Source organism: Littorina saxatilis, linkage group LG4, assembly GCF_037325665.1.
Source record: "Littorina saxatilis isolate snail1 linkage group LG4, US_GU_Lsax_2.0, whole genome shotgun sequence".
In the NCBI taxonomy this organism is placed as follows: domain Eukaryota; kingdom Metazoa; phylum Mollusca; class Gastropoda; order Littorinimorpha; family Littorinidae; genus Littorina; species Littorina saxatilis.
In genome coordinates this window covers 56,053,921-56,065,167 of record NC_090248.1, presented here as the reverse complement: position 1 = coordinate 56,065,167, position 11,247 = coordinate 56,053,921, and positions in this window count along the sequence as shown.

The window sequence follows — 11,247 nt, the reverse complement described above, 5'->3', positions numbered from 1 at the left end:
TTATCCAGACACAACATATAAGCTGCTTGACACTATTCCAAGGTAAGCAAGAAGCTTTGAAAATAGTTACTTTAAGTGACATTACTTAGTGAGTGTACATTTTTGTGGGTGAACCATCAGTAACTGTCCCACCCAACACCCCCACCCACACATACAAACACGCACACAAATTGAAAGGACAGACGAGGCTTACCTGGTAAGGTGAAGGCTGGACCTGATTTAGTAGAGGTACACAGACTGCGACGGCTGTTCTAATGATTAGAGAGGACGCATGCGCAACCAATCACCTTTCAGATAACAATATGTTACAAAGTCAAACACTTGTTTTGAAATAATTTAGTGCCCTAATTTTATCCCAAATGCGGAGGGAATTACAGTCTCACTTAAGGGTGGGATTAGAACAGCCGTCGCAGTCTGTGTACCTCTACTAAATCAGGTCCAGCCTTCACCTTACCAGGTAAGCCTCGTCTGTCCTTTCAATTTAGTCTCGGTACACAGACTAGACGGCAATTTCTAATGATTTTTTAGAGATTGCCTTTGTGACATATTGCTCAACCTCCAATACAATTTTATATTTCATAGAAACTCACCCTAAGCCTTGCAGAAATATGAGTCCAACAGAGACTGCCCCAAATTTACGGTCGCTGCTTTGTGGTAGAAACGTGAAAACGTGGACTCGCTGCTCCAACCTGCAGCTTTGAGGATAACATCCATGGGGACCCCCCGTGATGCTGCAGCTGACGTACTTGCTGCCCGTGTGCTGTGTGCACCAAATACTTGGGTGTCCACATTAGCTCGTGTGAGAACGTCTCTCATCCACCGAGCCAAGGTGTCCTTGCTGATGGGTTTGTAGGGTTTTTGATAGCTCAAAAGCAGTTTGTCTTCGCATCCCCGAAACTCCTTAGTTCTTCGAAGATATTCTTTGAGCACAGACACAATACACAAAGCCTTGTTCTGTGGAAAGGCTAAAAATTCCAGCGGTGCTAAGTGTTTTCCTTTGCGGGAATGTTTTAGCAATACATTCAAATAAAACACACATTTTGAGTTGGAAAGATGCATTGAATTCACTGACAGACTGTGAAGAGTTTGGCATCTTTGCGCAGATAACAGTGCCAAAAGCATTACAAGTTTGTATGACAATTCCTTCAGTGTTATTTGTTCATGTGGATAGTACAATTCCAAATGCTCCAGCACAACATCCACATTCCATGTGGACGCATATTTAGGAAAAGCGGGTCGAAGTTCAAACACACCTTTCACAAACCGTTTCACTAAACAGTGTTCACCAAATTGAGGACATCCTGCAATGTCTAAGTAACAAGATAGAGCCGATCTGGCCGCACAAATGGCACTATAGCCAAGTCCTGCCCTGAACAGTGTTGCTAGAAAGTTGATCGCATCATTCACAGTCGGCGAAACGGTATGTATACCTCTCCTGCACGCATAGCTTTTCCATTTTGCGATATAGGACGCGTAAACTTTCCTAGTTCCCTCTCTCCATGACGAAAAGATGATATTTGAAGCTTGTGCCGAAAGTCCTGACATTCGATATCTGATCCTGAGACTTCGCAAATGATCAACCTTAAGGACTTTCTCAGTCTGTGTTTTTCCTGAAGATTTGAGGGCATGACTAGCAGATTTTCCCTTGCTGACACAAGCACCGGATTGTTTATCAACATCTTTGCCAGTTTTGGATACCACGGTTGACTGGGCCAGTCTGGAACTACTACAACTCCCGTAGCTTTTTCTTTGTTGATTTTGTGCAGCATGCTGGCAATAACACAAAAGGGTGGAAAAGCATAAAAACGTGTATTAGACCATGATAGAGTGAAAGCATTCACCGCTACAGCTTCTGGATCTGGTCTAAATGATACATATTGAGGGAATTTACAGTTTATCCTTGATGCAAACAAATCTATTTCTGGTTTAGCACCCAGAATATCCAGAGCACTTGTTAAAATGTCAGTCTTCACGGCCCATTCTGTATCTAGATTGTGTACTCTAGATTCTTCATCTGCTTCTACATTTTCTATCCCTGGTATGTATGCCGATGAAACCCAAATGCCTCGCATAATGCAAAATGACCAGATTTCCTTAGCAACTGCATTGCATGTTACCGAAATGGACCCCATTTTGTCAACACATGCAATGGCTGTAACATTGTCCATCATAAGCCTGAGATGAATGTTAGTTTTGTCCCTAGCAAAGGTTTGCAAAGACAGCAGTGCAGCTTTCAATTCCAGAATATTGATGTGCTGCTGTGCTTCTTGTTGATTCCATAGTCCACCTGTTCTACCTTGACTACACGAACAACCCCAGCCTTTCTTTGATGCATCAGTGAACATTATGAAATCTGGGTCACCATGATCAGTGTCCACATCATTAACAGATGACATGATATTCTCCCTCCACCATAACATTTCGGTTTTGGCTTCGGCAGAGAACTCCACAGAGGAGTCATAATCATCATTGTTTTGCTTCAAAGCAGCAATTTTATCGTGTTCCATGCATCTGTACCAGAGAGGACCAAATTTCACCGCCTGAAAAGCAGACACTACTTGCCCAATGAACTTTGCGAGTGTTCTTACTGTGGCATACCCCTGATGTAACAGCTCAGTGGCTAGTTTATGTATCCTTTCCTTCCTCTCTGTTGTTAAAGTGACTGTCATGTCCTCTGAATCAATTTCAACCCCAAGATATCTTATTTTATGGGAAGGTATCAAAACAGATTTCACCGGATGCACAACAAATCCTAATTTTTCCAGAAGAGACAATGACTCTTTTACATTTTGCACACATTCTTTTTCAGAATCTCCAAAAAGTAATGTATCATCAATGAAGATTGTTGAAAGAAATCCTAGTCTATGTAACTGGGCCATGACTGGTTTCAGTAACTTTGTGAACAAACGTGGGCAAGGTGCTAGTCCGTTTGGACATGCAGTGAAAACAAATACTTCTCCTTTCCAGAGAAACTTCAAATATTTCTGAGATGCTTTATTTACCGGCACTGAAAAATAAGCATCTTTGAGATCCAAAGAACAGAAGAAGCAATTTCTGGTGACTAGCTCCAAAGCTGTCTTCAGTGTTTCCATTTTGAAATGCTGATAAATCATGTTTTCATTCAAATCTCTCAGATTTAAAATTAATCTTCATGTATTATTCTTTTTTGGTCTCACAAAAATTGGAGACAAAAAATCATCCTCCGAGTGATCTGTTTTTCTTATCACCCCTTTTTGTAGAAGTTCGACAATTTCTGAATCAATTGCTGTATAGTGACTAAACGAGTATCCACAATATAGCCTATATACAATATATATATAATATACAACATGCAGTATTGCATATCAAATATTCTGCGCTTCTATGTACTATGTACTACACACTATGTTGATGATGGTTTCATGAGTATAGTTAAGCCATGGTATGCACATCTTATGATAAGTTTAAACATTTATAAAACATGCAGTGAAAAACAAACAAACATCCTGCGCCACTTTGTACTCTTTTGATAATGGCTCAATGTGTACAATTGAGTTGTGGTATGCACACAATAGCGTAACATAAAAAATACTATGTCATATATCTCAAGTACATTGTACCTGATTCGATGATAAAAAAAAAATGATGATAAAATCATGTACCTATGAACCATGTACCCGTTGCACCCGTTGTGTCAAACAACTTTGCCTTTGCTCACTCGGCGCCTCGTTTCCTTTTGCCATCAGCTATTTGTGCACGTTTTCGCACGAGGACTGTTCACGTATTTTCACGTGTCTTTTAAGCTGGTCTGCGTGTCTCATCAGGTGTGCCACGCCTGCCCTAGTTTGTGCACGTATTGAAAGACCACAGGCCAAACGACAAAATTTAATGCGGTCAGCATTTTACCCTTTGTCTTGCATGTGAACATTAAATGTTGTTCAAGAGAGCAAGTGGCAGTACTTTCTCTTCTATTATCTCTGGTTGTTTTAGTTATTTTTAGTTATTTTTGAAATAGTTACCTTTGATTGATACCTTAGTTTACCCTATATTTTACATTAACACGCGAGACTGCGTGTCAAAATATTTTGTTTTCGATTGTTTTTGATTGTTGACTTTAACTGTCGACGTTGTTGATTGTGTGTTTGTTTGATTGTTGGTTTGTTTGCTTGTTGTTGTTTGTTTGCTTGTTGTTGTTTGTTGTTGTCCACAATGACTTCATGCCTGATGCAAAAGGATAGGGCGCACGTGTCGGGGAGATTGTCTCACACCCTTGGCTCTGCCTTGTTTGATTTTTTGCAACGAGCTGTGACCTAGATGGGTGGGTGTAGTCTGTCTCAATACAGAGCCAGTGTGGGAAGTTATCTCCCTGTTGCGTCAGCGCTATCTGTGTATAAACTATCTTTTCTTAACAGGGGAAATATCCAGTCGCTTATGATTATTCTCGTTTGTGGTAGTGCTGGCTTGTCTCTTGCGTTGTTTTTGTTTTTATTTCCTGCCCAGAAGCTTACTCGTAACGACCCAATATGTTGTTACGACATTGCTGTGAACTTTGCTGGTTCGATGTGGAAATATGCCACCTCACTCATTTTTTGTGCTGATTCTGTGAATTTTACATCTCAAACCATATCTATTGCAATTTGCTTATTGTTGTTTATGTGTGGTGATATCCATCCTAATCCTGGACCAAGCACAACCCGAGGGGATGGGATCTCTATTGTTCATGTAAACACTCGCAGTCTTCAATATAAGACACCGTTCCTTGAGGCCGAATTGGGGAAGTTTGATATAATAACTGTATCTGAGACCTGGCTGTCGGACAAAGTTGACCAAGACTGCATCTGCTTAAAAGGTTACCACCCTCCAGTTAGACGTGATAGGCCCGGGGATTCCCACGGCGGCGTAGCCGTTTATGTAAATAGTAATCTGATTTGCAAACCGAGGATCGACTTGTGTATACCTGATTTGGAAGCGATCTGGATTGAGACTAAGTTGGGTCAAGATACTCTTCTCGTTGGTGTGTTTTATAGACCACCGAGTGCAACCGTCGACCATTGGCTTCTTATCAACGATTCCGTTCAACTTGCCATGAATACCCCACATAAGTTTATTATCTTTGGTGATCTCAACGCTGATTGTACTGTTAACCCCCCGTTTCATCTGCGGGAATTAATGAACACAAACAGTTTATCTCAGTTGATATCAGAACCCACTCGAATAACCGATACCTCGTCAACTATAATCGACCTGGTATTAACTCCGTGTCCTAACTTGGTAAAAAGAGTTGGTGTTCTACCACCTGTATGCAGTGACCACTCGTGTCCTTTTGTATATTTGAATTATGACTTACCGTCGGGTGGTTCATTCAAACGAACACTATATCATTATTCCAAAATCGATGTTGACAAGTTGTTGCAAGATATGGAAAGTGTAGATTGGAATAATATAGTCGATTTAGAATCCATTGATGACGCCGCTGAAATGTTTTCCGATAAGTTAATGATGATAGCTAAAGAATGTATGCCTGTAAAGGTAGTGACAATGAACGGACACGATGCTGTATGGATCACCGAGGAAATCAAAAAGTTGATTAGGAAAAAGCAATATATTCACGCATTAGCCAAACGTCTGGATACTGTATGGTGCTGGTCTCTTTTCCGACGGTTGAGAAATAATTTGACTGATGTTATAAGAAAAAGGAAAGAAGAGCACATTAGGGAACTAGAAAATAGAATATTGTCACCTCATAATTTTGGCAATAAAGACTGGTGGAAGGTAGTCAACTCTTTTTTGAAAAAGAAAGGAATGAGTACAAATGAGATTCCGCCCATTGAAAGCAATGGAATTGTGTATTACTCTGCAGAGGACAAAGCCGAGGTTTTTAATGAAGCATTTCTACGACAGTCGCATATACATGGTCATGATGATGACGTTCCACCAGTTGAAGAAGAGCCCATTTCCATTAGTCCTCTCGTGATAACTACCGAAATGGTGTACGCTGTTCTAAACAACCTCGATGTTAGGAAAGCAGTAGGTCCTGATTTGGTTCACAATAAACTTCTTAAACTTGCTGCTTGTATTATTTCAAATCCGCTTGCAACCCTTTTCCAGAGATCGTTGGCTGAGGGAAAGTTTCCGAAAATTTGGAAAGTAGCTCATGTGAATCCCATTTATAAGAAAGGTGAAAAAGAACACTGCAGTAACTATCGTCCGATTTCATTACTCAGTTGCATTGGAAAAGTATTGGAAAAATGTGTTCAAGCCCATGTTTTTCGATATCTCACAGAGAATGATTTATTAACGGTTTCTCAGTCAGGGTTTATTCCTGGTGATTCAACTAGTTTCCAGTTGTTGAGTATGTATGACGATTTTTGTCAATCCTTAGATAAGCAGTTGACGACTCAGGCTGTTTTCTGTGATATATCAAAAGCCTTCGACAGAGTGTGGCACAAGGGTTTGTTGCATAAATTATATGCTATAGGCATAAGAGGTGTTTTATTAAAATGGTTTGAAGATTATTTGACAGGCAGGTTACAAGCCGTTGTTATCCAAGGCAGGAAATCGAAATACGGACGTGTTTGTTCAGGTGTTCCCCAAGGTTCTGTTCTGGGGCCCTTGTTGTTCCTTGTGTACATTAACGATATTGTCATTAATATCGAATCTGTCATTAAACTTTTTGCTGATGATACCAGTTTGTATTTATCTCTAAATGATGCAAACACGCGGACACAGATCTTAAATGCAGACTTAGCCAAAATTGCACACTGGGCGGAAAAATGGAAAGTTAATTTCAATAATTTAAAAACAGATTTGATGACCTTTTCTGGAAATAGAATGCCTGAAACCCTTCCTCTTGTATTTGATGGAACAATTCTGAGAGAAAACCACGTTCACAAACATCTTGGTGTACTGATTCAGAGCGACTGCAAATGGGAATCACATGTTCAGTCAATTATATCTAAAGTACGTGTTCTTCTCTCATGTTTTCGGTCCTATAAGTATCGCCTTAGCCGAAAGGCACTTGAACTTATGTATAAATCTTTTATTATTCCCCATTTTGATTTTTCTGACGTCATTTGGGATAACTGTTCTGACAGATTAGCTACTTTATTAGAAAACTTGCATCTTGATGCCATAAGAACCATTATAGGTGCAGTTCGTGGCACGAGTCACCAAAAATTGTACGATGAATCAGGATTTACAACACTGAAGGAGAGGCGAAAAAGACACAAATTGATTTTGTATTTCAAATTAGTTAATGCACGCGTGCCACCATACTTACTAGAACGTCTGCCTCCTCTCGTTGCTTCTGTGAACCCTTACCATAGACGAAGACCACTTGACAGACAGACTCCCCACTCTCGAACTGAATTGTATAAAAAGTCATTTTTTCTGTCTTCGACTTCCCTGTGGAATGAGCTTCCAGATACTGTAAAACAACTTGATTCTATTGGGTTATTTAAAAAACGTATTAGTTCTGATGATTCTGTTGTTCCCTCGTATAGATACACATCTGATCGAAAATCAGAAATTATCCATTGCAGACTGAGATTGAGGATCAGCAATCTAAATAGTGATCTATTTGACAGACATTTAATTCCCGACCCGTCATGCACTTGTGGTTATCGTGTTGAAAATGCGGAGCACTATATTTTTCATTGCCCCTTATCTCTTCAAATACGTGAAGTCACCTTGTCAACACTGCCCAACTATGATTTGCTAACCGCTGATGATTTTCTGTATGGAAATAGAGACAAGTCAGACAGCGAAAATGCATTGATATTTGACCAGTTATTCAGGTTTATCTTATTAAGCAAACGTTTTGAATAATGAATGCATTTATCTCATCCATGTTCGAAACGACCATGTGCAGTACTGTTTACATTTCCTTGTTCTGGTAGTATTCTATTTTCAACCATGTGGAAGTCATTGTATGCGTGTGTGTGCGAGTGAGTGTGCGAGCGCGTGTGAGTACTGTTGTTAGTTTAGCATTGGTTTTTTTTTCTTTTGTTTTTTGTTTCCTTTTATTGTTACATGTTTGTCTACCATAATTTACCATTATTATTTTGACATTATTTCAAATTTGTTATATTAAAATCGTCCGCCAAATTTCATTTGCTTTTAAGAGTACGCTCATAAGCCTAGCTTGTTGTGCTCCATGTTCCTTATTTCATGTATGCGGTAATAGTACCAATGGAATTTATTGAATAAACTTGTTTAAACCAATTGCTGTTGTCTGTTCTTTGGAAAAATTATAGTTTTGAGGATTTTTTCTCTGTACAGGGGTCTCTGTGAAATCAATATTTATCTTGTAATTCTCCTTAGCACCTTTGATCGCTTTCTCGATATCCCCGCCAAAAAGCATGTCACGACTCGGGAGGTTTTCGTTTGTGCAAATAGCTGCCATGTCCTTTGGCAGAACGCGAGCTAATTGGTATTTACGGCGGATGCTGAGCTCTTGCTGCGCTGTTCCCAACAGACAGATAACATCACCACACGCGGACAACATCCCATTCAGTTCTGCCCTGAACTTCGTACTCTCTACTGTCACGGTACTACTGCTGTTGTCAGTGCACCCCTCTTTTGTGAAGGTGTGAAGTTTGCTTGTTGCCGTAACAAGTGCTGCGGTTGATTTAGAAATCAGCTTCTGTACATTGAGCAGTCGCGTGTCATTTTGTCTTGCACCTCTGTCGAGGTTTGCTTTCCCTATCACCTCCTCATTAAGGATAGGAGCCTTTATTTCCACACAGTTTGCCGGAATAAGGATACTTTCCATCTTGTCCTTGAGCTTTTGGTCTGGTAATTTGACAGTGAATCTGCTTTTAGTGATGTTTGCGAGCTTCTCATCCACTACACCACCTATTTTCTCTTCAACTTCCAAGTCTGCCTCCATCGCAGCAAAAATATCATCAAGCTGATCCGCTGACTGAGCTGATGCTTTGACACAAAAGTCAAATTCTGATTCTGTTGAAACCTCTGCCACAGAACCTCTGCCGGGGTCAACAATTGCTTCATTTTTCTTCATTTTTTCCACAGTAGCACCGCTGGAACAATCTCCGATAGAAACACCGGTAGCACCGCATGAAACGGAGAAAGACTGATCGCCAAGATCACTGTTTTCAGATTGATTTTCATCATCACCATTGTTACAAAAGAGATTGTCATATTTCGATTCCAGAGATTTCAGTTTATCCAAAAACGGACTCATGATCGACCCCATCAAATCACGCACAGTTTCCACCATTTCATTGTTAATGTTTTGTCCACCACTTGTACTAGCAGACTCCGCATCCTTTTTTGCTGCGGAATCCGCCATCTTCAAAAAATAGAAACCGGCGAGCGTCCGGCGTGAAATGTAATCATGAAAAATCAGTTCTCACCTTGACTCATCCGAGCTAATGACATCGTCCTCACGAAACAAAACACTCTGAGGCACACATCACAAAGAAAAAAGTTCACCCAACACATTATAATCCAAATGAATAATCCATTTCTATGAGCACTGAAACATTCTGAAAGCTTCCTGGTAACGCGCGAAACCAAAAGTGATTGGTTGCGCATGCGTCCTCTCTAATCATTAGAAATTGCCGTCTAGTCTATGTACCGAGACTAAATGGAAGCATACTATACACTTTCTCTTTCACACATCCTCACACACACTCGCACAAATTGTACACCGACTTAGTCGTTGGAGAGGTGCTTTCGGAGCTGTCTTTTAAAAGAAGATAATGACAGACATGACTTGATATTTACAGGTAGTGAATTCCAAAGGAACGCACCAGAATAAGAAAAACTAGTTTTAAACAAATCGATGCGGGGCCTTGACAAGGCAAGGTTATTTCGAGTGTTTGAATAATATGACGGAGATGATTTGAAGAGTTGTATAAGATATGTTGGGGCGTCCTTATAGACGACTTTATACATAAATGAACATTTATTATACAAAAGCTGCTTTTTTAAGCTTAACATCCCAATACTTTTCATCTTTTTCTTTGTAGAAAGAGATGGACTGGGCAGAACTAGTTTAGCAGCTCTACGCTGGAGCGAGTTCAGCTTCTTCAAGTGAACTTCACTACACCCGTCCCATACTATGGAAGCATAATCAATATGGGGTTTTATGTGGGCATTGTAAAATAGTTTTCTTGTGTCTAGATTAATAATGCTTTGTAACTTTGACAAAAGAAACAGGTTTTTAGCAATTTTTTTGCAGATTCCATTGATGTGAATCTGCCATTTGAGATTATTATCAACAGTAAGTCCCAGTAAACGGTGCTCAGCTACTTGCTCAATGGAGTGCTCATTTAGGGACAGACTCAGAGTCATTTCTGAAAGTTGATGTTTTTGGCGAGTGCTGATTATCATAGACTTTGTTTTTACTGGATTAATAAGCATACGATTTGCAGAACACCACTCAGAAACATCGTTTAGGCTCTGTTGTAATTTGTCTTGAATTTGTGCAGGGCTTTTCCCTGTTGCATGTAAGGTAGTATCATCTGCTAACATATGACACTCAACAGATTCAGACTGTAGGTACAGGGGCAAATCATTTATATAGATGCAAAATAATACAGGTCCCAAAACAGACCCCTGTGGCATTCCACATTTCACAGTGCCCTGAGAAGAGTACGTATCGTGTACGTATACAGATTGAACCCTCTCTCTAAGATAAGAGTAAAAAAAAAGCGACAGTGCTAGAACTTTTTAAAATAATAACATTTTAATTTCTGTAGAAGGATCTCGTGATTCACGAGGTCAAAAGCTTTTTTTAGGTCCAAGAAAACATCACCAGAAATGTCTAACCTATTAATGGATGAGTACCATGGATCAGTTAATCTGGCAAGGGCAGTGTTACATGAATGTTGAGAGCGAAAACCAGACTGAAGTTGATGCAAGAGATTGTGGTCCTCCAAATAAGTAACCAGATGTTTTTGAACATGCCTTTCAAGAGGCTTAGATAATACAGATAACAAAGATATAGGTCTAAAATCATTTAAGTCTTGAGAACCTTTTTTCTTTGGCAAAGGTATGACTTTCGCTTTTTTAAATTATTTTGGAAAAACATTGTGTTGAATAGTATAAATTATAAACATAAGTCAGAGACTCTACTATATAAGGAGTAGACAATATGTATTGCATCTAAACACGAGGTGAGTAAAACATTATCAGAAAAGGTAGAGCAAGAGAAATCCCAAAACTCAAATTCGAGTCACTTCAGTTTGTACTGTACAAGTTGAGAAAGTTGCAAGTCCAGTCAGTACCCACCATCTCAGT